The 27,201-nt window shown below is 42.3% G+C and overlaps 1 protein-coding gene across 2 annotated transcripts in view; it reads left to right on the forward strand.

The window, feature by feature from the left end:
- Nucleotides 1-27,201, forward strand: part of NDST2 (N-deacetylase and N-sulfotransferase 2) — a 307,422-nt gene that overhangs the window by 34,582 nt on the left and 245,639 nt on the right. For both annotated transcript variants that reach the window (XM_068258024.1, XM_068258025.1), the window contains exon 2: nucleotides 14,711-14,847. The gene's annotated coding sequence lies outside the window, so the exon portion shown is untranslated. The remainder of the gene's footprint in view (nucleotides 1-14,710; nucleotides 14,848-27,201) is intronic.

Below are 27,201 nucleotides of genomic sequence, written 5' to 3' on the forward strand. Positions count from 1 at the left end.
CGTCGCTAGCGTCGTACGATCGACGCAGGTATACATTACCTGAAGCTGGCTCCCGGCATTTTCTCCGCATCACCTCCCGGCTGGCATCTTCTCCGCATCACGGAAGGCATCCGGCGGCATCCGTGTATAACTTCCTGTGTCACTGCAGTGACAGCGGAAGTACTAATAGAGGGCGCTCTATTTGAACTTCCGCTGTCACTGGAGTGACAGTTATATGCGGATGCTGGTTGTCGTGATGTGGAAGGTGATGGGAGAAGATGCCAGCCGGGAGCCGATGCGGAGAAGATGTCCGGGACCAGGCTTCAGGTAATGTATGTGAGGGGGGGGGGGGGGGGGGGCAGACGGCAGCTCAGCAGATGGTGAATCAGTTTCAGGCTGAAATCGATTCACAATCTGTTTGCAGTAAAGGCAGCCATACGATCCCTCTCTGATCAGATTCGATCAGAGAGGGATCTATTTGTTGTCGAATCTGATGGCAAATCGACCAGTGTATGGCTACCTTTATAGTCCAAAAAAAATGGCAATTACTCAAGAAAAGGTACAGACTCAGTTCTTTTTTTTCCCCCCACTTTTTAATGCAGCTATTGTCTATAGAGCTGGTTTAGAGTTTAAAATTGCTGTATAAATTTTAAAAAGTATCTCGAAAGTGTTAGGTTCAGTTTGGCAGAAGTATTTCTGAAGGTTTACTGTACCGGACAAATTTTCGGGTTGTCTTTTGAAGTTTGATGACCCATGCTGAGGGAATTTCCACTGGGATATTTTTAAACAGAAACAGAATTTTGGGTAAGGTTGCAGATTTTATTATTGCAATTCAGCCGACTGTGTTATAGCAGTTAACATTTTAGGTATTTTAGAAAACTGAAAGGATTTCTTTGTAATTGATATCAAGAAGTTTTCATGGTTTATTGCATATATTGATCCCAATATATTTTATAGTGCATTTAGTCTGTGTAAAGTGTATTTTGTATTTATATTGGATACTGTATTGTTTGATTGCAATTGATATTCAGTAATTGTGATTTATCTTTGTTTGTTCTAAAGTTTGAACATTTAGAAGATGTATTGAAGATTTTAACTACTTCACTGGCTGATGTTATAGGGCCTGTTAGGCTAAAGTTAATATCATCCGCATAAGCTAGTTGTTTGTTTTTGTTTTGCCCCCAACGTTAGTCCCTTTTTTATATTGGCACTATTTTGGATTGTTTTAATTAATCTTTAGGCAGGTAAAAAGGTGGCTTGGTAATGGGCATCCTTGTCGGACACCATTCTTAATTACAAAACTTTTACCATTATATCTGTTAATAGTACCGCTGGCAGTTTGGTTACTGTACATTTTTTAAAATGTATCAGTTAAGGGTTTAGGCTGGTTTCACACCAGGACGTTGCGTTTTAGGGGATGTTATGGTCGCATAACGTGCCTTTAACGCAACACCTGGTGCTCCCTGCTTTGGACATCAGAGTGAGCGCGTTGTGCAGCTCACTCTGGCGTCCGTGATGCCGTGATGGCACTCTTGGACGCATGCGGCATCACGTGGTCCCGCCGGCCAATCGCTGCACAGAGCGGCCGCTCCTGCTTATGTGAACTACAGCAATGGATGAATGACAACTGGCTGAAACTAAATGCAGACAAAACTGAAGTCCTTCTGATTGGAGGGCAGAGCATGATAACAAAACAACTTAACTTGCAGTCTTCACCACTGGGAATAGGAGGCACGGATCTACGCAGCTCTGATCATGTGCGTAGCCTGGGAGTTCTAATTGATGGGGATTTAAACTTCAGAACTCAAATCTCTGCTGTGGTGAAATCATCCTATTTTCACCTGAAGAACATTGCAAAAATCAAGCACCTCATACCCCCAGAAGATCTGCCAACCTTAGTCCACGCCTTCATCACATCCCGACTGGACTACTGCAATGCTCTCTACACTGGCCTTCCAAAAAAGGTCTTGTACCGCCTACAGCTGATACAGAATACTGCTGCCAGACTGCTAACCAACCAACCCCGTCACTGCCACATAATGCCAGTCCTGCATTCCCTTCACTGGCTACCTATAGAATGGAGGGTCCTATTCAAGATCGGCCTACTGACATTTAAATCCCTGAATAATCTAGGCCCTGGATACATGAAAGATATGTTACAGCTGCGTAGCAATCCCCGCATTCTCAGATCCACAGGTTCTAATAATTTAGTCATACCCAGAGTCCACTTGGAAACTTTTGGTCCCAGAGCCTTCTGTCATGCTGCCCCTACGTTTTGGAACTCCTTACCTCAACAGATCAGGACAGCCCCATCCCTGGACGTGTTTAAATCCAGACTGAAAACCCACCTGTTCAGTCTGGCATTTGCAGAAATATAACTTTTGTTGTGTGAATACTTCATCCTACTAATTACTGAATCTGAGAGAGCCTAAGCGCTTTGAGTCCTATGGGAGAAAAGCGCTATAGAAATGTTATTGTATTGTATTGTATAAACACTGCACGTCACTGAGTGCAGTGAATATTAATTAGCCATGTGCCTGGCCGCTCTCCGCTCCTCCCCAACGTTACTGAGCATGTGCAAACAGTCTAACGCGGCTCTGCCGCTTACAAAGTACTGCATGCAGTACGTTATATTATGGCGCAGCGTTACACTGTAACGCAACGTGGGCACTGTGAACAGCCCATTGATTTTTCATTGCTGTGCGGTGGGGTGCGTTACAGGCTGCTCTAACGTGCGCCTGTAACGTCCCACTGTGAAACCAGCCTTACCCAAGTCACATTTCTCCAAAACAGAGATGCAATGGCTGGTCAAAAGCTCTCTCACACTCAGTCAAGTGAAATAACATGTAATTCAATGGTGAAGTAACGAGGATGTATGATGATGAATCTTTCCTACATATTTCCTTTTAATATTTAGTTTCTTAACTGCATTATTTGGCTAGACTGATTTACGGGCCTCATTGTCTCTTTTAAGTTTACTTATACATTTTATACTAATAATTTTCTATAGTTTGTGTGAAATTTTAAAGGCATACAGCTTATGTACCCACGTCCCGATTTTCCAGTGACATTTTGAGCGATGAGTGGTAATTTATGCGATGTCATGACTGGAGTACAGGTGCATGATCGTGTGAACCTCCTCTAGCATCGCTTGGCGATAACGACTGTCGTGGAGCGGATCGTTAAGATCCCCGACAACTCAGCGCAAAGTACTGCGATCGCTTGACTTCCTGTTTGCGCTCGTCATGTAACGTCACGTCCAGGAAGAGGCGTCATTTAACGACCATCATCAAGGGGACCGTCGGGTGGCGAGTATGAGGCTTTTGAAACAGATTTTCTGTGTTGCACAGGTTTTCTTGAACATGGAGCATGTCTGCATACTTTTATTCTATTGAGGCAACCAATACAGGTCAGTCCAACTGTAGAAGAGCACAAAGGAACTTTCCTTTGCTTTCATATATCTTAGTGTAAAACTTTAGTTGTGTTTAATGAAGTGTAGATTTGTGTCTATAAACGTGTATATTAGGGAGTCTCCTTCGGAATCCTACTTTTCCCAGAGCGTCCCTGGGACAGCACCCCTCCTCTGAGACTTGTCTCCCCTCCCAATTCTGGACAGGAAGCTATTAAACAAACAAATTTGCATAATGGACAGCAGTACATGTATAAATACAAGCCACTTACAATGATCCTCAGTTGTTTTTCCTGTCCCGGACAGGAGCGGATGGAGGGGTCTCTGTGCTCCCATGTCAGGTGGCAGGTGCAGCGTGTGGGGCAGGCAATGACGGGCTGAGCAGGGGACTCAGTGTGCTATGCGCCCAGCGTGGTGGAGGCTTCTCCTTGGAGTGCGGAAGTTTTATGGACGGCAGAGCGCTAACCGGAAGTTCCGGCGGAAGCACGATGACGTCATGTGCAGGCGTCCCACATGACTGGTCACATGATCAGGCCTGATTGCAGGCCCGCAGCGGTGATCATTACGGCGATTGGCTGCTGGACACAGAGGCAGCTGCTGGCAATTAAGGAGGAGGAGGGTAAGATTTAAAAAGATCTGTTGTTTGTCCATGACTCAATGCTGTTTGGTGGATCATGGAGGACGCCGCAGGCCTTTCCTCACTGCAATCTGCAGGGACTGGCTCTGAACCCTCTCTGGTGAGACATTGTTTGTGTCTTTTCTGCGGAATATGCTGTTTAAGTTGCACTGAGGGGACTGATAGTTTTTTTTTTCTTATCTATATATTTCAGCCTAAACTTCCAAAAGCTGACAAAGATAAGGAAAAGGATAAATCATCTCAGTCCACTCTGAGTAAACACTCATCATCCTCCAAAGAAAGGCGATGTGCTATCTGCAATAATCGCATATCCTCATCTGCTCCTTCATCTAAGAAATTGTGTCAGTATTGTACAGATAAAATTGTCAAGGATGAATCCCCAGTAGTTTTCAAAGACTTAATGGGATGGATGCGCTCGGAGATGTCTTCAGCCATAAAAGAAATTAAGGATTCTGCTATAGCATCATCCTCATCAGCGGTAGCAGATCCTATGGAAGACATCCCACCTTTGGAGGGCACTTTCCCTAGGGAGGGCACTTCGGCTATTCCTGATGTCACTGTCCCTATACCTTCCCTATCTATTCCTAAGAGAAAGAGGGGAGAGGATTCAGAGGAGTCAGAAAATTCTGGGGAGGAGGGTGAAATATCTTCCTTTTGAAGAGATTTCCGCTGAGGATACATCTGATAGACCAGACAAAGGGCAGAAATTTGCTTTTTCTCCGGACCTAATGAAGAATCTGTTATCTGATATGCATACGGCTATGGGTATTACAGTTGAACAGAGGACTTTGACACCCTTGGATCAGATGTACGAAGGTTTGTCAGATCCCCAGTCCAGTTTTATCCCAGTTCATTCTTCTCTAAAAAATATGATTAAGAAGGAGTGGGATGAACCTGAAAAGAGAGCCTTTTGGCCTCGGTCATTAAATCGTAGATACCCGTTTTGTGCGGAGGACCAGAAATTCTGGGGTACATCTCCCAAGCTTGACCCATCTTTTTCCAGGGTGTCAAAGAAAACAGATTTGCAGTTCGAAAATTTTGGAAACTTAAAGGATCCAATTGACAAAAAAGCGGATAATCTCCTCAGAAGAGCATGGGAGTCCTCATCACTAACTTTTAAACCTGCAGTAGCTTCAACAGCAGTGGGTAGGTCCCTGAAATACTGGTTGATGGAAACACAGGACAAGATTGCTTCTGGTGTTCCTAGGGAGGAGATATTAAAGGACTTTCCAAAACTATTCAATTCCACCAATTATCTCACTGATGCAGCAGATGATACGGTGAAGTTGACAGCCAGGACCACTGCCTTAGTAAATTCTGCTAGACGTGGTATATGGGTAAAGACGTGGCAGGGAGATAACTCTTCCCGCTCTAAATTATGTAGTCTACCTTGTGAGGGGGAATTTCTTTTTGGCTCTAAGTTAGAGCAGACTTTGGAAAGAACTGCTGATGCTAAAAAGAATTTTCCTGTTAAAAGGAGGACCTTTCCACCCAAACGCTCCTTTCGTTCCTCTAAACCTGAACAAGACCCCAAGACTTCATCGAGAAAGAGATGGGGTCCAAGTAGGCCTCAGAAAGCCAAATCAAATTTTGCCCATACCTCCCAGCAAAATAATGACGTCAGGATCCCGGTGGGGGGAAGACTGGCCCATTTTTACGAGCAGTGGCTCCTTCTTCCTCAAAATCTCTGGTTACAGAAAATTGTGTTAGAAGGGTATGCCATAGAATTTCAGTATCCCCCCCCCCTCGAAGGTTCTGGGTAAATCAAAGACCAAAGACAGAGATTCAAACAAGGGCATTACAAAACGAAGTGACTATGTTACTACAAAAAAGAGTTATCAGAGAAGTCCCATCATGCCAGAGGGGTCAGGGATATTATTCACCGGTCTTTCTTGTAAAAAAGCCTCAGGGGGAGTTCCGCTTCATCGTCAATCTGAAAGGGTTGAACAAGGCTGTAAAATATCGAAGATTCAGGATGGACAATATCACCTCTGTTATAAGTCTGTTACAGAAGGATTGCTTCCTGGCATCATTGGATCTCAAGGACGCCTATCTACACATCCCGATAGAGCTACGGTCTCAGCAGTTCCTAAGGTTTGCCATCAGCATTCAGGAAGAGGTAAGGCACTTCCAGTTTAACGCTTTACCTTTTGGATTAGCCTCGGCTCCTTGGTTGTTCACGAAGGTCATGTCCGAGGTCTTAGCTGTTTTGAGGAAAAGATCTATTAATGTTTTGGCCTACCTGGATGATCTTTTGTTTTGGGGTGACTCAGTAAATTCCTTGAAAATCCAGATTAATTCAGCTCTGGAGTTGCTCCAATCTCTAGGATGGCTTATTAACTGGTCTAAATCATCTATTCAACCTAAACAGACTATGGAATATTTAGGTTTTGTTATTTCTACTTGTGATGAGAAAGTGTTTTTGCCTCAGAGAAAGATAACTGCTATTCTTAATACTGTTCTTTCTTTTCAGACCACAGGTGCCATTACGCTAAGAAGGGCTATGTCAGTTCTAGGTCTTCTAACCTCCTCCTTCCCTGCAGTCCAGTGGGGACAACTCCATTCAAGAATACTGCAAAATTGGATCCTAAAGAATTGGAACAGAAAGGTGACGTCCTTAGAAAGAAGATTGCTAATTCCTTTCAGAGTAAAGGCAGCTCTCAGCTGGTGGCAGAATCCAGTTCGTCTGTCCGAAGGTCGACCGTGGTTTTCTCCAGTCGAAAAGATCATGACAACAGACGCCAGCTCCTGGGGATGGGGGGCTCATATAGACTCACTACCAGCACAGGGTCAGTGGTCCACTTTGATGAAAGGAAGATCGTCAAACAGCAGAGAGTTACAGGCAGTATGGCTGGGCCTACTTCACTTTTGCATTTACATCAGCCACTGTCATGTTCTAGTACGTTCAGACAACGCCAGTGTAGTGGCATACATCAACAGGCAAGGAGGAACGAAAAGTCATCTTTTATGGTCTCAGACCTCAAAAATCCTATTGTGGGCGGAGAAAAATCTAAAATCCATCAGAGCAGTGCATCTGAGGGGTGTAAACAATTATCTTGCGGATTACCTAAGCAGATCGGCTCTAAAGCAGGACGAGTGGACCCTGAATTCGGAGGTTTTCCAGGAGATCTGCATGACATGGACACATCCAGAAGTGGATCTATTTGCAAGGAGGAGCAACGCAAGGTGTCAACTCTTTTGTTCCCTATGGCCCCAGGACAGGCCATGGGCGATAGATGCCTTTTCGATAGATTGGAGCATCAGACTAATGTATGCTTTTCCCCCTCTATCCCAGATCCCGAAGGTTCTCAGCAAGATTTGTCGAGACAAGGCTCGATTAATTCTGATAGTTCCATTTTGGCCGAAAAGACCGTGGTTCAGTCTATTACAGAGGTTATCGATCAGTCCTCCGTTGCTTTTACCTCAACGTCCGGATCTATTGCAGCAGGGGCCAGTTTTTCATCCAAATCTTCAGCAGATGCGTCTCTCTGCATGGAACCTGAGTGGAACATTTTGAAGTCTAAGGGGTTTTCAGATGGTCTTTCGGAAACCTTGATTCAAAGTCGAAAGAAAGTGACAAGAGTAATTTATCAGAAGGCCTGGCGAGTCTATAATAGCTGGTGTTTGGAGAGATCTATGAATGTTCATTCATCAACATCAGTTTTAGAATTCCTGCAGGCAGGGTTTGAAAAAGGACTGAGTATTAGTACATTAAAAGTTCAGACAGCGGCAATCAGTGTTTTCCTACAAAGAAGGTTAGCCCAGGAGGAGTTCATTCTTCGTTTTTTTCAGGCAATTAAGAGGTTACGTCCAGTGTTGGTTCCGAGAACCCCGTCTTGGGATTTAAACATAGTCTTACAGGCTATGTGTGGTCCTCCCTTTGAACCAATTGACCAAGTTTCGGAAAAATTGTTATCCTTGAAGATGGCATTTCTTCTTGCGATTACTTCGGCAAGAAGGGTAGGAGAGTTACAGGCTTTGTCAATTAAGCCTCCCTACTGTATTATTTCAGAAGACAAGGTTACTTTGAGGCCAGATATTGCCTTCCTTCCAAAAGTAGTCTCAACTTTTCACAGAACTCAGGAGATATTTCTTCCTTCATTTTGTGAGAAACAGTCTAATGAAAAAGAGAAACAGCTTCATTGTCTGGATGTCAGAAGGTGTCTACTTCAATACTTGGAGAGGTCTAAATCATGGAGGAAGACAGATGCTTTGTTCATCCTGTTTGCTGGAAAGAATAGGGGGCTCCGTGCATCAAAGCCAACTATTGCTAGATGGATAAGACAGGCTATTCTAATGGCATATCAATCACAGGGTAAGGTCCTTCCAACATCTGTCAAAGCTCATTCTACAAGAAGTGTCGCAACCTCATGGGCAGAGAGGGCTGGAGCTTCCATCGAGCAGATTTGTAGAGCGGCTACCTGGTCCAGCCAGAACACATTTGTAAAACATTACAGACTAAATTTATTATCAAGTGGTGATCTAGCCTTTGGTAGAAAAGTTCTACAGGCAGTAGTCCCACCCTAATGAGAATCTTGTTTATCGTCTCAGAGGAGGGGTGCTGTCCCAGGGACGCTCTGGGAAAGACCACACTTACCTTCGGTAAGGTCTTTTCCAGTAGTCCAGGGGACAGCACCCCTACTTCCCACCCTATGTGGGAAACTATTAAGAAGAAATTTTGCAAGCATCGTATGGTGAGTCCGGGTCATCTTTGTTATTACTGAGGATCATTGTAAGTGGCTTGTATTTATACATGTACTGCTGTCCATTATGCAAATTTGTTTGTTTAATAGCTTCCTGTCCAGAATTGGGAGGGGAGACAAGTCTCAGAGGAGGGGTGCTGTCCCCTGGACTACTGGAAAAGACCTTACCGAAGGTAAGTGTGGTCTTTATATATCATTGAATAGTAAGGAGTTTTTGGGCAAGACTCCCTAATGATCCTGGTTGCTCATGCAGCGCACCCTAAGTAGCTGCAGCTCTGGCGCTTTGAGTCAGCAAGGAGAAAAGCTCGATAGAAATGTTCTGTGTTTGGTCTTGTCCAGCTATATAGTGGAATTCAGGATGGCTTCATCCATGTTCAAAGGGAAAATGTAAAGTAGCGCAAAAGAGATACTTTCTGACCTCAGAAGAGTCATCAGAAGGCAATAATGATTTTAGCATTTATAAAGGAAATTATAAAAGTAAAATAAAGTTTTCTTTGTAAATAAAAATCTGCATGCTGTAGATGCTATGCTTAGTCTTTTTCAAAAGAAACCCGAATTGAAAGTAATTTGTTAGATGCCAGAAGGCCCTAAACCTGTGTAGTTTTATAATAAAACTAACAAGTTAATCGTTCCAGTTTTGCCTTTGTTACCTGATTATTCTAATCTATGCTACAACTCTGTCCTAAAAAAAAAAAAAAGAGAGAGACAAACTACCACATAGTCTTTAGCGGTCTCCGCAGGCTCTTTTAGCCAGGTGTTACACCCGGATAGTTTTGGTGAGCACCCGGCTGTCATCGGCTCACCTCCTCCTATGCTGTAAGCAGAGTTGCGCACAAAAGCACTAGCCCTGTATTCTCTCGTATTGCCCCACCCGGCTACTTTTTCATGCCACCCGGCTGGAAAAAAATTCTGGGGAGAACACTGGTCTTTTTTTTATAGATTGATTTGTTAGGTAGGTTGCAAATAAGTTTTCTTTTTTTATTCTTTTTAGGAATAGCTAGCTGAGGTCTCTTCACCAGAAATAAAAAAAAAAATGTAATGAGCAAAATGCTTCCAATGCTCTGTCTTGAAAGGCAGTTTGAAAACATTCCTTGGTTCCAATGTGATGTCACTCACTGGAGGCAGCATAGAGACTAGCACTCTTGTTTCCAGATTAAATTCTTTGGGGGTTTTCGGTCCATCCCAAAAACATACTGGTAGATTTATGTTTTCCATAAATTGTATATACAGGCATGTACCTTTAGGTCATGCATACCTTTCTGCAGTGTCTGTTTGGTCCCTGTAATAACAGTATTTTATATCGGTTTGTGGCATAGTGGTTAGCATTCTTGCTTTGCAACACTGAGTCCCCGGTTCAAATCAGTGCTCTACCCTGCACAGAGTTTGAATGTTCTCCCTGTGTCTGCGTGGGTACTTGGGTTTCCTTTGACATCCCAAAAACATGGACAAGTTAATTGACTCTTCCCTAAATTAACCCTAGACTCTGATACATAGGCTAAATGATACATACATAGACATGAGATTGTAAGCCCCTCTGAGGGACAGAAGTGACAAGACAATTTACACAGCGCTGCGTAATATGTTGGATAGAGATAGAGTAAGGTGTGAAATTGAAAGGGGCAGGTTCAACATTTACATCATTTATAATCCTTCCTTCTTTCGTACCGAGGCTAAACCTGAAAATGATTACATACAAAAACTGAAAATCATTAAATCATAAATTATAGCCATTCACTAAATATTAGGAATTGTTAGTTCAGACAGAGCATTAAAAAGCGTTTCTGCATTTTTTATTTTTGGCTAAGAGACCTCAGCTAAATATTCCTAAAAGGAAGAAAACGGTTATTTGCAAACTAGGTAACAAATCGACAATTTATTAAAAGCTCCATTTTTTTTGTGGTGCTGTGCAGTAGACCGTACATCGCAACATGCATGCATGCAGCAATGAGGGATTACAGATATAGCTTGTAAATAGAGGTGGAAGCTATATACACACATTACACAGCAGTGCTAGAGCACATTGGGATAGAAAGCCAGGCCCTTTCAAGCTTACAATCTTAAGGTCCGTACACACGCCGGACTTTAGGCAACGACGGGTCCGTCGTTGCCTCCCGCTGGGTGGGCGTGCCAGCGACAGTCCGGCGTGTGTACGCTCTGTCGTCAGACTGATACGGCTGTTTCTGAGCGATCCGCCCGGCGGATCGCTCAGAAACAGCCGTATCAGTCTGACGACAGAGCGTACACACGCCGGACTGTCGCTGGCACGCCCACCCAGCGGGAGGCAACGACTCGCTCAGAAACAGCCGTATCAGTCTGACGACAGAGCGTACACACGCCGGACTGTCGCTGGCACGCCCACCCAGCGGGAGGCAACGACGGGCCCGTCGTTGCCTAAAGTCCGGCGTGTGTACGGACCTATAGGGTGTTAAGGGATAGAAACCGTGAAAGAAATAAGCTGTGTGCAAGGTGATTGTGTTTCTGTATTGAAATTTCTTTAGCCAGCATATGTCAACATACAAATTGCCTCCACTGCCCGTTTCAGATTTAGACAGCGCTTTGCTACACACACACAGTTTCTATACACTGTTGCTTTTGGGCTTACAATCCTAAAGGGGTTAAGGGATAGAAACAGTAGGGTGAAGTAAGCTGTGTACAAGGTGAATGTGCTTCTATAATGAAATTTATTTAGCCAGCAGTTGTCTGTCAGATTTAGGCAGTGCTATGCCATACACACAGTTGCTTTAACATACGGTACACATGTTTTACACACATCCAAGACAAGTGCCCGACCAACCCAACGACATGACTGACCGCACGACCAAGCGATTGCACGACTTGTATTTTCCACTCACCAACCAACTGAACAAGCAACTGATTTGCATACTGCACATGCAAGTGGAACGACGAACTGCAGGATATGGCCGCATTCAAAACAAGTACAAGTCGTACACACGTGGCCAACTGCACGATATCAGCCCAAGAATCGTATGAGGTGATCTGCCCTTTGGATCAGGCAAATCGCCTGTTAGGGCTCGTTCACACTTGAGCAGGAATCGCGCGCATCTCATTCACCACAAACTGCTAGCAGTTTTTTTAAAAACCGCTAGCCATTTAATCCTATGGTCATGTTCTCAATGTTTTGCAGTTAGCGTTAAAGGGAATGTCCAAGCAAAAGAAAAAACATGAGTTTCACTTACCTGGGGCTTCTACCAGCCCCATGAAGCCATCCTGTGCCCTCCTAGTCACTCACTGCTGCTCCAGTCCATTAACACATACATTTTTACGCATTACTGGTTCAATGCGTAAAAATGTACGCATTAAACCAGTAACGCGTAAAAATGTATGTGTTAATGTTCCTGCACTAGCGGGAATGCGTAAAAATGTACGCAATGCGGCCCGCCGACCTCTGAGGTCGGCAAGCTGCCAGCGGGGGATTGGAGCAGCAGTGAGTGACTACGAGGGCACAGGATGGCTGCATGGGGCTGGTAGAAGCCCCAGGTAAGTGAAACTCATTTTTTTTATTTTGCTTGAACCTTCCCTTTAACCGCAAACGCGTTACATGTGGCGGTTTCCCGGCGATTTTTGAGCAATCGCGATTAGCATGTATAGATACTGCTAATTGCGATCGCACCCAAAATGCTACAGTGTCCAGTGAAACACCCCGTAAAACGCTAGCAGTAATCGCTAGTGTTTTGCGATTTTTAGATGTGACTGGAGCCTAATCAGTCTCTCATCTAGTCATTTTCCACTCGTACAATGCCCAACTATCATCCAACACACCAAGTTTGGATGATTGTTGGGTGGAATAGTTGCACATGTGTACATGCCTAACGTAAAGGACAACTGTAACGAGAGGTATGTGAAAGCTTCTTTCCTTTTAACCACTTGATCTTCAAGGGTTTTTCACCCTTAAAGGGAAACTGAAATAAGAGGTATACGGAGGCTGCCATATTTATTTCCTTTTAATCAATAACAGTTGCCTGGCAGCCCTGCTGGTCTATTTCTCTGCGGTAGTATCTGCATAACAACTGAAACAAGCATGCATCAAGTCTTATCAGATCTGACTATAAAGTCTGAAACACCAAATCTGCTGCATGCTTGTTAAGGGGCTATGGCTAATAGTATTAGAGGCAGAGGATCAGCAGGGCTGCCAGGCAACTGGTATTGCTTAAAAGGAAATAAACATGGCAGCCTCCATATACCTCTCTTCAGTTCCTCACAGCAATTTTTACCTGTCAGCGCTCCTTCCATTTATTCGACTTTAACTATTATTTTATTCTAACTGCGTTTTAACAGGTAAAATAGTAATAAATATTTCCCTAGTACAATTCAGTTTTGTGTCTGTCACTATTTACAAGCCCATATTTTCAAAATTAATAGTAATATACCCTCTTGACATACATATTAAAAAAAAAAAGTTGTCCCTAAGGTAACTATTTGTGTATTTTTTTTTTTTGTAATGTTTTTGAATACAAAAAAAGGTACTTATGGGATAGTGTGGGAGGTAATGTGTTTTTTTAAATGTGTGTAGGTGTAATTTTACTATGTGGCCACAAGATGTCCTCGCGCAATACTTGCCTGGCAGTCCTGGTGATCTATTTGGCTGCAGTAGTGTCTGAATCACACACCTGAAACAAGCATGCAGCAATCCAGTTAGATCTGACAATGTCAAACATAAGATCTGCTGCAAGCTTGTTCAGGGTCTGTGGCTAAAAGTATTAGAGGCAGAGGATCAACCAGATAGCCAGGCAACTGGTATTGCTTAAAAGGAAATCAGTATGACAGCCTCTACATACCTCTCACTACAGTTGTCCTTTAAGTCGGATGAGGCAGCCCATAATGGCTGCCTAAGCCGACAATCAGGCGTCTGTACAGCAGCCGGCGACCCCCAACCCACCAGTGATCCGCCGGGCAGATTTACTCAACCCCAGCAACGCTGAACCTGTTGTTCGCACCGCTTCCCAGCCTGTGATGTCACGCTTCACTCATTGTCCCCTTGCATAGCAACACAGTGCATCGTCTGCTACACAACTGACAGGAGTGTGTGTGTTTGACCTAGCCCAGTGATTTTTGCCCAAGGTGATCAGGTCGTGATCCCCAGCGGGGATGTTAATGTGTATGCAGCCAAAAGAATTGCAAGAATAAAGTCATGCAATAATAAGCGGTGAATAGATTTCGGTATACTTGTGAGTAGCCAGTAAAAGCAACTTCTTGCTAGTATTAGTGACTAATTACAGCAGCCTGTGGCAATTAGTGACTAGTTGCTGCAACTTGTTGATAGAATAATGTGTGCCTGTGTGACATGGCCTTTAGAGTAATTATTTTAGTTTTTTTGTTGAGCGCTTTACTGTTGAGAATATCATTTTTATTTCTTTATTTTAATCCTGTTTTCTTTTTTTCTGGTTTCTGTGACCCTTATATGGATAACCACTTGGTACACATCTCCTCCCCCTCTATGGTCTTTTTCTAAGTCATTTATCAGTACCTCTTGGCCATTGAGGTACCTCTGCTCCTTCATTCTATAGTCATTACACTGGTATTTTTGCAGCTCCAGGGACCTTGCATATAGGTATAGCAAGTGCTCATCAAATGCTGTTCTGTTTGCAGCCATACTGGTATTTAATTCATGAATGTAATGCCTTGATGTGGTGGTCCTAAAAGGTTGGCATCATCCTTCACTCTGCAATAAAAATAATCTAAAGCCAATATGGGTGAGCTAACACCAACATTAATCCTTTTGAGTATACTAGTGGTGGTGTCATCCACCTAACAAGTTTCAAGTATTAACGCATCATTTTAGGCTATAAACCATACAGCGTGAAGAGCAACCGAAGTTTTGTCATTACACAGTTGGTATTTTTAAACTACAGGTGTGTTTATTAGGATTGATCGCCTTCTTGTTTACATGAAGATAAATACTGCCTAGACAATTGTATTTACCTGTTTCAAAGTGATAATAATATGGGTCTCTTCATCATTTAGGTTTGTCACCATCACTTCAAAATCAGAATATCCGTGATACGGCACTGGATGTCAGGAAGACCGCTATGACAAGTTTCCATCTGTTGCTGGAAAAAAGAATGAAGTTACATCTATAATTTATCATCATTCTGTTTAAGGCAAGTCATGAATGATGCTGTTCTGCTGTATGTGTTTTCTTGCAGAAAGGGACCCCAAAGCTGTATAAGAATAGTACAGAAATGTTTTGGGGTCAGTCTTAAGGCACGTATACATGCCATACCGCTGCAAACGACTGGTCCATCAGACCCTCCCACTGGGCGGACGTTCAGCCGACACGTGTGTACGCGCTGTCGGCAGACTGATAAGGCTGTTTCTGAATGATCCGCCCAGCCTGCCGACAGCGCGTACACACGTGCTACTCTCGGCTGAACGTCCGCCCAGTGACTGACCAGCCGTTTGCGGCGGTATGGCGTGTGTATGCGCCTTTAGTGACATTTTGCCTGAATCTTCAGTGACAATTGGTCATTGTATTTTGCTTCATAATTTAGGTAGCACTCAGCAGAGATTAAAGGAAACCTTACCACAGTATTTTTTGATCTAATGGATTGTTAGTGGACAGTCCTTACTAAACAATGGCCTCAATTCACTAAACTTATCTCCAGTCTTTAATAACGTTTCTAGAGTTATCACCATGTTGAGGCATATAGTATTCAGGAAATCTTTTTACCTCAGGCAAACCTAAAGTTAACTCTTCTGTCTTTAAGTTAAGGTGAACCAATTCCGGGTACGACAACTGTCGTACTTGGCGATTAAAGTCAATTCTGATTCTGAGATCTCTGAAGTTAACTCTTCAAACCTTAAAATAACTACAGAATTGTAAAGTTAAAAGCGGGCTGTTAATTAACTTCATGTGAAAATAACTACAGAGGAGGTAACGTAACCATTTCTGCCGCCCGGACGTAAAGCTCACGTCCGGGCGGCTGCTCTGCTGCGCTCCCGCGCCCGATCGCGCCCCCGTGGTGTCCCTCGGTAGCCCTGGGATTAGTGACCGGGGAACATGGTTCCCGATCACCGATCCCTGTCCCCCGCAGAAAAACCAAAGCGCTCACACGAGGCTTCAGTTCTTCTGGTCGGAAAAATTTCCGCATCCCCCTTGTGCTTCCGCTTAGCGAGAAGTACAAGGAGGGAAGACAAAAACGAAGGTGGCCATCTTGTGGCCAAATAGTAAAACTACATCCACACATTTTTTACATTACAGTTTACACATTTAACATTCAGGGCTGTGGAGTTGGAGTCTGGGCAATTTTGGGTGCCTGGAGTCGGAAAAAAATGCACCGACTCAGACTCCAACTCCTAATGAATTTAAACTGTAGTTAAAATAGAAAATATGATAAAATGTTCTATTTCTCAGATAATAGTCATCATAAATAATTTATACATAAAATAATAGCTGTGCTTAGTTCACAAAAATGAAATAATCCAATCAAAATTAGTTACTTGTGCTGTTTCAATAAAGCAGTCCCCGAATTTTTAAAGTCAGATATACACATCTGATTGTGACTGTATATATGATGTGTACACCGGAATCTCTTATATATACTAAATAACATCTATGCTGTAAGTATAAAGCCTGATGTGTAGCTGTGTCACTGGTCAATGGAAATAATTCTGCATTAATTCTGATTTATGCAAATGTACGCACTCTCTTTGCTAATGAAATAAAAAAAATTTGATATGTTAAAATTTGGTTTGGTGACTACGAATTAAATGGTACTTGAGACGGATGAAAAGAAAAGTTTTATACATACCCGGGGCTTCCTCCAGCCCCCTACAGGCTAATCAGTCCCTCGCTGTCCACCTCCATCACCTGGATCTTCTGCTATGAGTCCTGGTAATTCAGCCAGTCAACACAGTCCAGCCGCATGCCGCTTCCACAGCCAGGAGCGTTCTGCACCTGCGCAAAAGTGCTGAGCCGGTGTAGTATGCTCCCAGCGGCAGAGTGTGTGCATGCGCACTACGCCAGACTGGCTCAAGTACCTGGACTCATAGCAGAAGATCCAGGTGGCAGAGGAGGACAGCGAGGGACTGATTAGCCTGAAGGGGGCTGGAGGAAGCCCCAGGTATGTATAAAACTTGAATTTCATCTGTCTCAGGTTTACTTTGTTACACAGTAGTACTATACTCATGCACTCTCCACAGAGCTGCAGTGAATCCACTGAGAATGTTGTGCACATTGAACACAGAGGTGTTGTCTATCACCCATAAACCTGGTTCAGATTGTGCATGAAGAATGTGTAATAGAGGAAGAATCTCCTTATTCCCCTGCAGAGTACCTGCACATCACTCTTACATGTACCCACAGTTACATTGCCTAGGGCAGTGATCGCTAACCTCGGCACTCCAGCTGTGACAAAACTACAAATCCCATCATGCCTTTGCCTCCCCGAGTTATGCTTAGAGCCATCAGAGTATTGCAATGCCTCATGGGATTTGTAGTTCCACCACAGCTGGAGTGCCAAGGTTAGCCATCACTGGCCTAGGGCCTGATAGATGTTCCTTGTTCTGGTCTTTACCTTTTACAAGTACTCTTACCAAGGACTAGTTTTAGTCTATGACTAAAGGGAATAAATATGGCAGTCTCCATATCCTTCTCACTTCGGTTGTCTTTTAAAATTCCTAAGCGTTGGCAATTAAGAGACGATTTTCATGTTACATACTTTCAATCAACAAGATTGTAATATGCAAGTTAGAGGAGTCTGAGTCGAGGAGTCGGTGGAATCCTAAACTGAGGAGTCGGTGTATTTTTGTACCGACTCCACAGCCCTGTTAACATTAAAAATGAACTGTTTATGTCCCACACCAAAATATTACCCAAATAAATTTTTTTTAATGGGGAAAAAAAAATTACAATAAAAAAAAACAAAAGACAAAAAGTTACCTAAGGGTCTTAACTTTTTAAATATGCATTTAAAGGGGTTATACTACAAACATTTTTTTAAATTATAAGCTTGTAAATAGTGATGGACGCAAAACGGAAACCATGCACCTTAATTTCCAAATAAAATATTGGCGCCATACATTGTGATGGGGACAAAATTTAAATGGTATAATAACCGAGACAAACGGGCAAATAAAATACATAGGTTTTAATTATGGTAGCATGGATTATTTTAAAGCTATAATGGCCGAAAACGGAGAAATAATGATTTTTTTTCCATTTTTTTCTCTTCTTAATCCTGTTAAAATGCATTTATAAATAAATCTTAAGCAAAATGTACCACCCAAAGAAAGCCTAATTAGTGTTGGCAAAAACAAGATATAGATCAATAAATTGTGATAAGTAGTGATAAAGTTATTAGCGAATGAATGGGAGGTGAAAATTGCTCTGATGCATGAGGTGAAAAATCCCCACGGGCTGAAATGGTTATGAAATGAAGAGATAAGATAACTCTCTTGGGGCCATACGCAATTAACTTTTTTTCTCCTGTGTTTTCTCCTAGGTGATATTTTTAAACTTGTAAATAAAATGCATTTTAGGCCACCAGAAAGCAAAAAAAAAAAATCAGAATAATTTTGACAGTACTTTTTCACCTACGTTTTGGTACTTTTTTTTTTTTTAGTTGAAAAGTGCTGAAAAGCTATTTTTAATCAAAGATGAAAAATTATCTCCTAGGAGAAAACTCAGGTGGAAAAGTGAATTGCATATGGCCCTCACTGTGAAAAACGTATCTCTACACCTTAATAAGGCAAGATCAATGTGTGGTGGTAAGTTTTCTCTTGCCTTACTATCTCCAGCATGATCTTAGTGAATTGAGGCCAATGTCTAATCATGTCTTAGCTCTCTATGGTAACGAGTAGAGTGAAGGAGCACCACCCATGTAGAGAGTTCACACGTGTGCCAAGACCTGCGCCCCGATACTGTTAGGGGGCCACAACTCTATCATGTCTATACACAGCTTAATAAAGGAAATAGACCTCAATTCACTAAGATCATGCTGTGATAAAGCAATAGAAAACTTACCACCACCCAGTAGGTATTTTCAGTGTTAATTCACTACAGAAGCTTGCTCTATTAAGGTGTAGAGATAAGTTTTGACAGTGAGAGTTATCATCATTTCTGTCCTTAAAGGGAACCTGAACTGCATGATATTAAAATAAACACATGATGTAGCTGCAAATTAATATTACATACTTGCCTCGCCACCGATTCCTCTCAGAAGCTCACCATTTTCTTCTTATAGTGATCCCTTCCAGTTCTGACAGTATTTTGTTAGAACTGAAATATACCAGTTGCTGTCAGTTACATATCAGTTGCTGTCAGTTACAACTGAATGTGCACGGTAATGTCCATGTTTCCCTATGGCTCAAGTGGGCGATATTACAGTTTAACAGTGTGCTGACCAGGAAGCTGTTATGGGGTAATGGCCATTTTCAAAATGGAGGACTGAGAATTCCATTGATCACAGTGGACAAACAGGACGCAGGAGAGGAAAAAAAGATTGATGAGTAGACTACACAGTTGATAAGTATGACGTGTTTATGTCTATTTCGACTTTTAATTTTCTGTTCTGGTTCTCTTTAAGTTATCACCTCTGTAGTTCTTTTCACATGCAGTTAACAGCCTGTCTTTAACTTTAGAATTCTGTAGTTATTTTAAGGATTGAATACTTAACTTTGGAGATCTCTCATCAACTTAAAGACAAAAGAGGTAACTTTGCCTGAGGTAAATTGTTTAGTGAATACTACGTGCCTTATCACCATGGTGATAACACTAGAAATGGCTCATAAACGTTATTAAAGACAGGAGATGAGCTTAGTGAATTGAGGCCATAGTCTGAAACAGCAGTCTGTCGCTGCTCATGTCATTGTCTGTAATTCAAGCTCAATTACATTTAAGCAAACGGTGGTGCCGACCTTCTTTGGTTTGTTGTTGGCTCTCGATGCTGTGCTTTCAGTTTTTCTTTCTTTTTTGGACGAGGGGGGAAGTTGAGAGAAAAGAGTGTGAAAGATTCTGACCTAGCTTTATGGAGTGGCTTTAATTTATGTAACTCTAAAGGGAATCGCATGATCACCCACTAGGAACTACAGAGAAGAAGGGAATAGGAGACTCATGTCAGGGGGAGCAGCTATTGGTATTACAATTGGTGTAAACATGACAGGATTAACAGATTACTCATCACTTCTGCTTTTAAGTAAAGAACTCGTATGTAGTAAGCAGGGCTGTGGAGTCGGAGTCGTGAAGTCGGGCAATTTTGGGTGCCTGGAGTCGGAGTCGGGAAAAAATGCACCGACTCCGACTCCTAATGAATTTGTAACTGTAATTAAAATAGAAAATATTAAATGTTCTATTTCTCAGATAATAGTCATTAAAAATAATGTATATATACAGTATATATACAGTAATAGCTGTGCTTAGTCCACAAAAATGAAATAAATCAGTCAAAATTAGTTACTTGTGCTGCTTCAATAAAGCAGTCCCCGTATTTTTAAGGTCAGATATACATATCTGATTGTGACTGTATATATGATGTGTACACAGGAATCTCTTATATATACTAAATAACATCTATGCTGTAAGAATAAAGCCTGATGTGTAGCTGTGTCACTAATAGAGATGGTCAACGAGATGGAAATAATTCTGCATTGATGCTGATTTATGCAAATGTATGCACTCCCTTTGCTGATGAAATCAAATAATGTGATATGTTATTAAAATTTGGTTTGGTGACTACAAATTAAAGGGTAACTGAGACGGATGAAAAGTAAAGTTTTATACATACCTGGGGCTTCCTCCAGCCCCCTTCAGGCTAATCAGTCCCTCGCTGTCCTCCACCACCCGGATCTTCTGCTATGAGTCCTGGTAATTCAGCCAGTCAGCGCTGTCCGGCCGCATGCCGCTCCCACAGCCAGGAACATTCTGCACCTGCGCAATAGTGCTGCACAGGTGTAGTATGCTCCTGGCGGCGGAGTGTGTGCATGCGCACTACGCCTGACTGGCTCAAGTACCTGGACTCATAGCAGAAGATCCAGGTGGTGGAGGAGGACATACAGGGACTGATTATCCTGAAGGCGGCTGGAGGAAGCCCCAGGTATGTATAAAACTTTAATTTCATTTGTCTCAGGTTTACTTTGTTACACAGTAGTACTATACTCTACATATGCACTCCCCACAGAGCTGCAGGAATCCACTGAGAATGCTGTCCACATTGAACACAGAGGTGTGGTCTGTTTACAATCTCCTCATTCCCCTGCAGAGTACCTGCACATCATTCTTACATGTACCCACACTTACATTGCCTAGGGCCTGATAGATGTTCTTTGTTCCGGTTTGTACCTTTTACAAGTACTCTTACCAAGGACTAGTTTTAGTCTAAAGGGAATAAATATAGTAGTCTGCATATCCTTCTCACTTCAGTTGTCTTGTAAAATTCCTAAGCGTTGGCAGTTAAGAGACGAATTTCATGTTACATACTTTTAATCAACAAAATTGTAATATGCAAATTAGAGGAGTCGGAGTCGTGGAGTCGGAGTCGGTGGAATCCTAAACTGAGGAGTCGGAGTCGGTGGATTTTTGGACCGACTCCACAGCCCTGGTAGTAAGTGCACATCATGAATTGCATACCTTTGTATATCTTTTTGGTTAGAAGTGACCGATTGCACCAAAAAAGTTCTAGGTAATGCTTTGTGATTCAACTAGAAAAAAGTCATATTGTAATGCAAGCTATGGAAAGGGAGCCTCGCAATTTGCACCACAAGTTGCCTACATTGTATGCACTCCAAAAACCGTATATAGTTGCACGCAGTGGCAAAAGGCCCAAGTGATATTTATAGTATCCTTGTCATCAAACACTGTAAAATAGACATGTATACATACACATAAGAGGTACATTTGTCCCAGAGTAAAATGCACTGTGAATTACCTTGTTTTTTCCACACCTTATGTAGCTGGCACTTAACAATCGATTGTATTAATCTGACAGCTCTAAACCTCTAATGCTGGGAATACACGAGTCGACCCGGCGGGTCGATTAGCCGTCGGATTGACTCCCGGCGTGTCCCCGGATTGATTCCCGCTCATCCCCGTGGGTGCTCCTTATCTTCCGCTCGTTTTCTTCTCATTGTCCACCCGCGGGGATCAAGCGCAAAATCTATCCGGCGGGGTATCGAACACGCCGGAAATTATCAATCGAGCCACCAGTGGCTCGATTGATCAGGGGGAAACGAACCGTCTATGCCCAGCATTAGAGTCCTTATACATGGATTTAGAACAATCACACAACGACTGAAAAGTCGCAACACTCATAGCTGTAGTGCAACTGAAAGAAAAAGAATCAACACGTGACTTCTGATAGAGAACGCACTGCCCCTTGTGTGTTACTCCTGTGGCACCTGGAGCACTTCTGTTGCGTTGCACCGTAAACAGTGTGGTATGTCCAATAAACTTTTATGGCCACTGCGACAGTACCGCGGTGTGACGTGCTACACTAAATGTAAAAGGGGCCGAAAGGTGCCCATTAACTATGCAATTTTAGTGAATGATTGACCTTACAATCTGATAATTGCAAATTCCAAATGGAATCAATCCGCAATACAAATTAACGAAACAATTGATACATTGTTTGTTGATTGGCACCATCAACACTATCCAGTCGGATCAGTCGGAAGGTTGATAGTTCCCTAAAATTGTGTTGTTAATGGGCACGTTTACTGGTTTTCGACTAGTTCTTTTACTTATGGGAAAGACTCAGAATTCCCTTTAGTTTCAAAAGCACTTTCTGGATAGCAATTGTACAGTATTGTACAGTCCACCTGCCAGAATTGTGTGCAGCGGGTACGCACGCTGGCCAACATCTATGTAAGTAGATCCTTTCCACTCAGTGCTTTCTAAAAAGGGTTGAAAGAAACTGAGAATTCCTCATGAAGAGATGGACTAGTTCAGAACATGAAAGTAAGCGTTTCAGAAAAAGAGTTTATAGTGCCTATTACTCTGGGACAAATGTACAGTACATCTTATGTGTGTACATGTCTTTTATGTTGATGATTTTTCAAGAAAGTGGGCCTTTACTACTTTCAAGATGCAAAGATTTTATTGTTGGCCCGCTACTTGGGGTCCAGACATTTAGGCACTGCATTTGTAATTGAGACCACAGAACATATTTTTGCGTAGATTACTTTGGTCACATTCAGTTTTCCACTTGTTATTTTGCTATTTGCAATGTACCAAATGTTTGTTGTTTTAAGACAATCCTAAAAAATGATTATTTTTTGTCTCGAGTAGGGAGGATTAATGGAATGAAATAAATCCAAGTTTTGATACAGGATAATGCTAATTTATGCATCTTGAAAAAGGACCACTCAAATTCCACTTCAGTGGTATTTAATTCTTCTATATTCAAATTCTATACAAAATTTCCATTAACCTGCCTAAACTTGTAACTGTATGCATCTTATTGACCATCTCTAGTCACGAGCCATTTTTCCCAAGCGCCCATAACTAGTTAAAGCAAACCCTTGGCTCAAAGAGAATAGTTAGATACCTCAGAGAAAAGCCCTGCTCACAGGGACCTTCTGCTTCTTAGCGGCCGTGCTCCTGACAGTGAATTAGCTCGGGCTGTGCCTGTGCAGTAATACGGAGTCGCCTGTGCACAGAGGAAAACATTGCACAAGAGTGACCCTGTGCTACTGCGCTGGGTGACTTGCACCTGTGCAGTAACGCTGTGCTCGTTCACATGAACAGTAGTGTGTCCATGCGCACCTATTCCACAAGCCCTCATCTATTCGGTTTAGGGTCTGTACACACTGGCTGCTTAAATCGCTTGCACTTTTTTAATCGCAAGGTCTTTCGAAAAATCATGAAAATCGTGATGATCTGTACACTGGTGCAATGCGATTTTTCTATTTTCATGAGGGCTTTGCGATGAAAAATTGCATGTGATTTTAAATTGCAATGCAGCAAGTGTGTACAAGGCTGAGGGCTCCAGCAATGGAAAGATGAGCTTGGTGGGATGGGGAAGTCTTTGGATTATCTAGGACGATTTGTGCGTATTGTGGACATATCTGCTAACAATTTGTGCGTATTGGGGACATATCTGCTAACGATTTGTGCGTATTGGGGACATATCTGCTAACGATTTGTGCATATTAGGGTCATATCTGTTTTATAATGGCTTTGCGGCTCCCAGTTTTTATTCTCTTTTCGGAAACGGGTCCAAGTGGCTCTTTGATTCTTAAAGGTTGCAGACCCCTGATCTAGGTTATTCAGGAAGCTTTGTTTTCAGAGATATCAAAAAGACAAATGTGGCCGCTCAAACTGTTGCTGTACTGTCAAAACCTACTTTACTCCCACAGCTTAAAATAATAAGGTTAATACGGTGAGCACTGAAAAAGCAAGAACATTTCTTGGGTAAAAATAAATGTTTTGTCCTGTGTTGGGCCTTTATGAATAGCAGCGAATGCGATATATTAGGCGAGGAGCATGCTAGCGGTGTCATCCCCCCTCCTGCGCTGTACACGTGTAATCATGAAACTTTATCACATTATTATCTAGAGCTTTCTGCTCCACAACTCACCGCTCAATAGAACAAATTACACCAAATAAATAATCCTCCAGGCACAGAGAGAGAATTACCCAACATCCTTATAGGCCTCTCGCGCACTGCCATAGATTGATTAGCCTTATTGCAGAGATCCTGTGTCGCATGGTTCACATTATTTAATGCAGCTAATGAAAGAAAGCAGGACAGCTTTCAGTTAACCTTGTAATTACAGGAAGGATTTCAGCACAACAGTCCTATACTGTTTCATCAGTAAGCTGTGGCTGTCTGTTGTATTTAATTGTGGACATAGTATCATTTATACAGCTGAGCTCCGAGCACAACTTTTCAATAAAAGTGTAAATGATTCAGCCTAAGAGAAATGTTGTATCTTGTTTTTTTTTTTATATTTCAAAGACTGCTAGTGTTTTAATGAGCCCAGGGAATACTTTTGTAGGGGACTGATGACAGAAATAAGGAAGCTTCCACTGGCATGTGTTTAAGGATGTTGTTATGCAGTGTCTGGGGCAGATTAGGGATGCACAGACCCAGAACCAGCATGCAAGCTCTAAAGCTGCCTTTCATCCCTTTGACTCATTAGGGATTCTGATGACATGTTGGGACACTTGCTGGATGTTTGTTCCAGGTCAGTGGACTACTAAGTAGTGACAGACTCAAAGCTTGCATTGTAAAAACAAATGAAACATGCCAGCTTTCCATTTGTCCATTCTGATTAATTTCTTTTTACAGTTCTTTCATTAGAAAATAGAGAAAAGCTGTTATTAATGCCAGAGATCTTCCTGACTTATGGATATGTGTGCACATAATTTGCCTACAAAGTGCAATTTTTATTCTACATTTCCCAGTCATTTCACCTTGAAATCTGTGGGCAGCAGTTTTAGATCCTGAGACGGGGCTGAGTAACTGGAGGGATGTTTAGCTACGAGGTGCACCCCTCAGGTCACTGAAGGGCTGGCACAGGTTTTTATGTACAGAGATGTCCGTTTTATGACACTTGAGAAGAAGGCTTACTCTTGTAGTGGCCAGATGGTATGGCTGGGAGCTCCTGTTTGTAAGCCTCCCTCTGGTTTCTAAGGCTAGGTATACTAAGCAGTATTCAATCCCAGTCTGAAGAATTATTGGATTGGACAAGAAAATGGAGTGAACTCTCCTGCCAACTGTTGCATGCTTGCTCAGGGTCTATCATGGCTGTGGAGTCGGTACAAAAAATCTTCCGACTCCTCAGTTTATGTAACATCCGACTCCAACTCCGGGTACCCAAAATGGCTCTGACTCCTCGACTCCGACTCCTTAGTCTAATACTTACCAGGGCTATGGATTTTGTACAAAATCATCCGACTTCTCAGTTAATGAAATCACCGACTCTGACTCCGGGTACCCAAATTGACTCTGACTCCGACTCCACAGCCCTGTGGTCTATGGCGAAAAGTATTTGAGGCACAGGATCAGGGGGACAGCCAGGCAACTTGAATTCTTTAAAATTAGATAAATATGACAGCCCCCATGTCCCCTCAGCTCGGGTTCCCTTTAAATAATTCTTAATTACGTACAGATATTCTTTCCAGTTTACACCGACTTTCAAAGGGAAGTCTCTCATATAGCAAAACAGAACTTGAAATTAGAAGAGTATATGACAGCAGAGGTACTATTGCTGACTTTCTTTTAAAAACGTTACTTTCCTGACAGTTGTGCTGATCCTCTGCTTTGGATGTACCATACTTTGAATTCTTGACCTAAACTATGGACCTTAATTGTTCTGACCCGCACTATAATAGCTGGTCATGCTTGTTGCAGGCGTGAAACTGTTGCAAGACCATCACATTTTTAAAACACATTAATATGGAAACCTTTATAATGGCCAGTCATGATGGGTTATTTCCGCATTGAGCTTTCCCAGTGACCTTTCACAATCAGTACTCAAGACATGCACATACTTAGGACCAGTGCACACCAAAAAGCGCTAGCGTGATCGCAAATGCTCAGCCCTTTTTGAAGTGATATTTTTCAGCTTTTTTTTTCTAGGCAATGTGCTTAGCGATTTTCTAATCATGCCTAGCAATTTTTGGAGCATTTCGGTGTAGAATTTTTACGACGCTTAGTAACTAGCTCTGTTCTAGCACTTTTCAAAGCGATTTTCCACTTTCCTATACTTAACATTGAGCCTGAATCGCCTCAAAAGCGCAGAAATGCTGCAGAACCTGCATTTGTTTTTTGGGGAAAATCACATTGCTCTGGTGTGGTGTGCACCAGCCCTCATTCTCTTCCTGACACTCATTCACTCGCTGTCATGATACCTTATCTTTTTGCCATCTAAATATGTCCTTACCCTGTACCTTTTTTCTGTGTATATTTCATACATTGCCTACAAAATTATCATGCAGATGTTGTGAATGTTAGCTAAGAGGCATATTAGTGTGTTTATCCTAGTTATGGCATGTGTAGTTGCTTAGTAACTGCACCATCAACTTTTCAAGCTTAAGGAAACTTGTTTTTTTTTTTCTTTATTTCTAACTGGTGACATCTGCAATGTATCACGTTCTGACTGGTTTATAAAGGAGAAATAAGTATTAGATTGAAGGGATAGACGTTGGTGTGTGTAGTATATAAATCAGAGGCCGATAATGTAGTGGGTGGAATGAGCACAATGAATTCAGTGACTGACTCATATTTTAAAAAGGTTAGCTAGCTATATTTTGTGTTCTGTGCTGCTCAGCATTAATTTGTCATATTTTAACGACTGTTGGGTCAGCGGGATTTATATCATCCTACTTATTAAACCTGCTAGATTGACTCCCCTGCATTCTGTTTTCCACTGGTATGATGCATGTCTTAAAGTGGGATTGAACTGCCCCACACTTTTTTTTTTTCTTCTGCCCTGGCCCAGTCTTTTCTCCTTTCATATGCAGTGAACAGAGGCGGCAAAAAAATGAAACACTATAAAATTGTTAAGATCACTAA

This window comes from Hyperolius riggenbachi, chromosome 10, assembly GCF_040937935.1.
Source record: "Hyperolius riggenbachi isolate aHypRig1 chromosome 10, aHypRig1.pri, whole genome shotgun sequence".
Lineage (NCBI taxonomy): Eukaryota > Metazoa > Chordata > Amphibia > Anura > Hyperoliidae > Hyperolius > Hyperolius riggenbachi.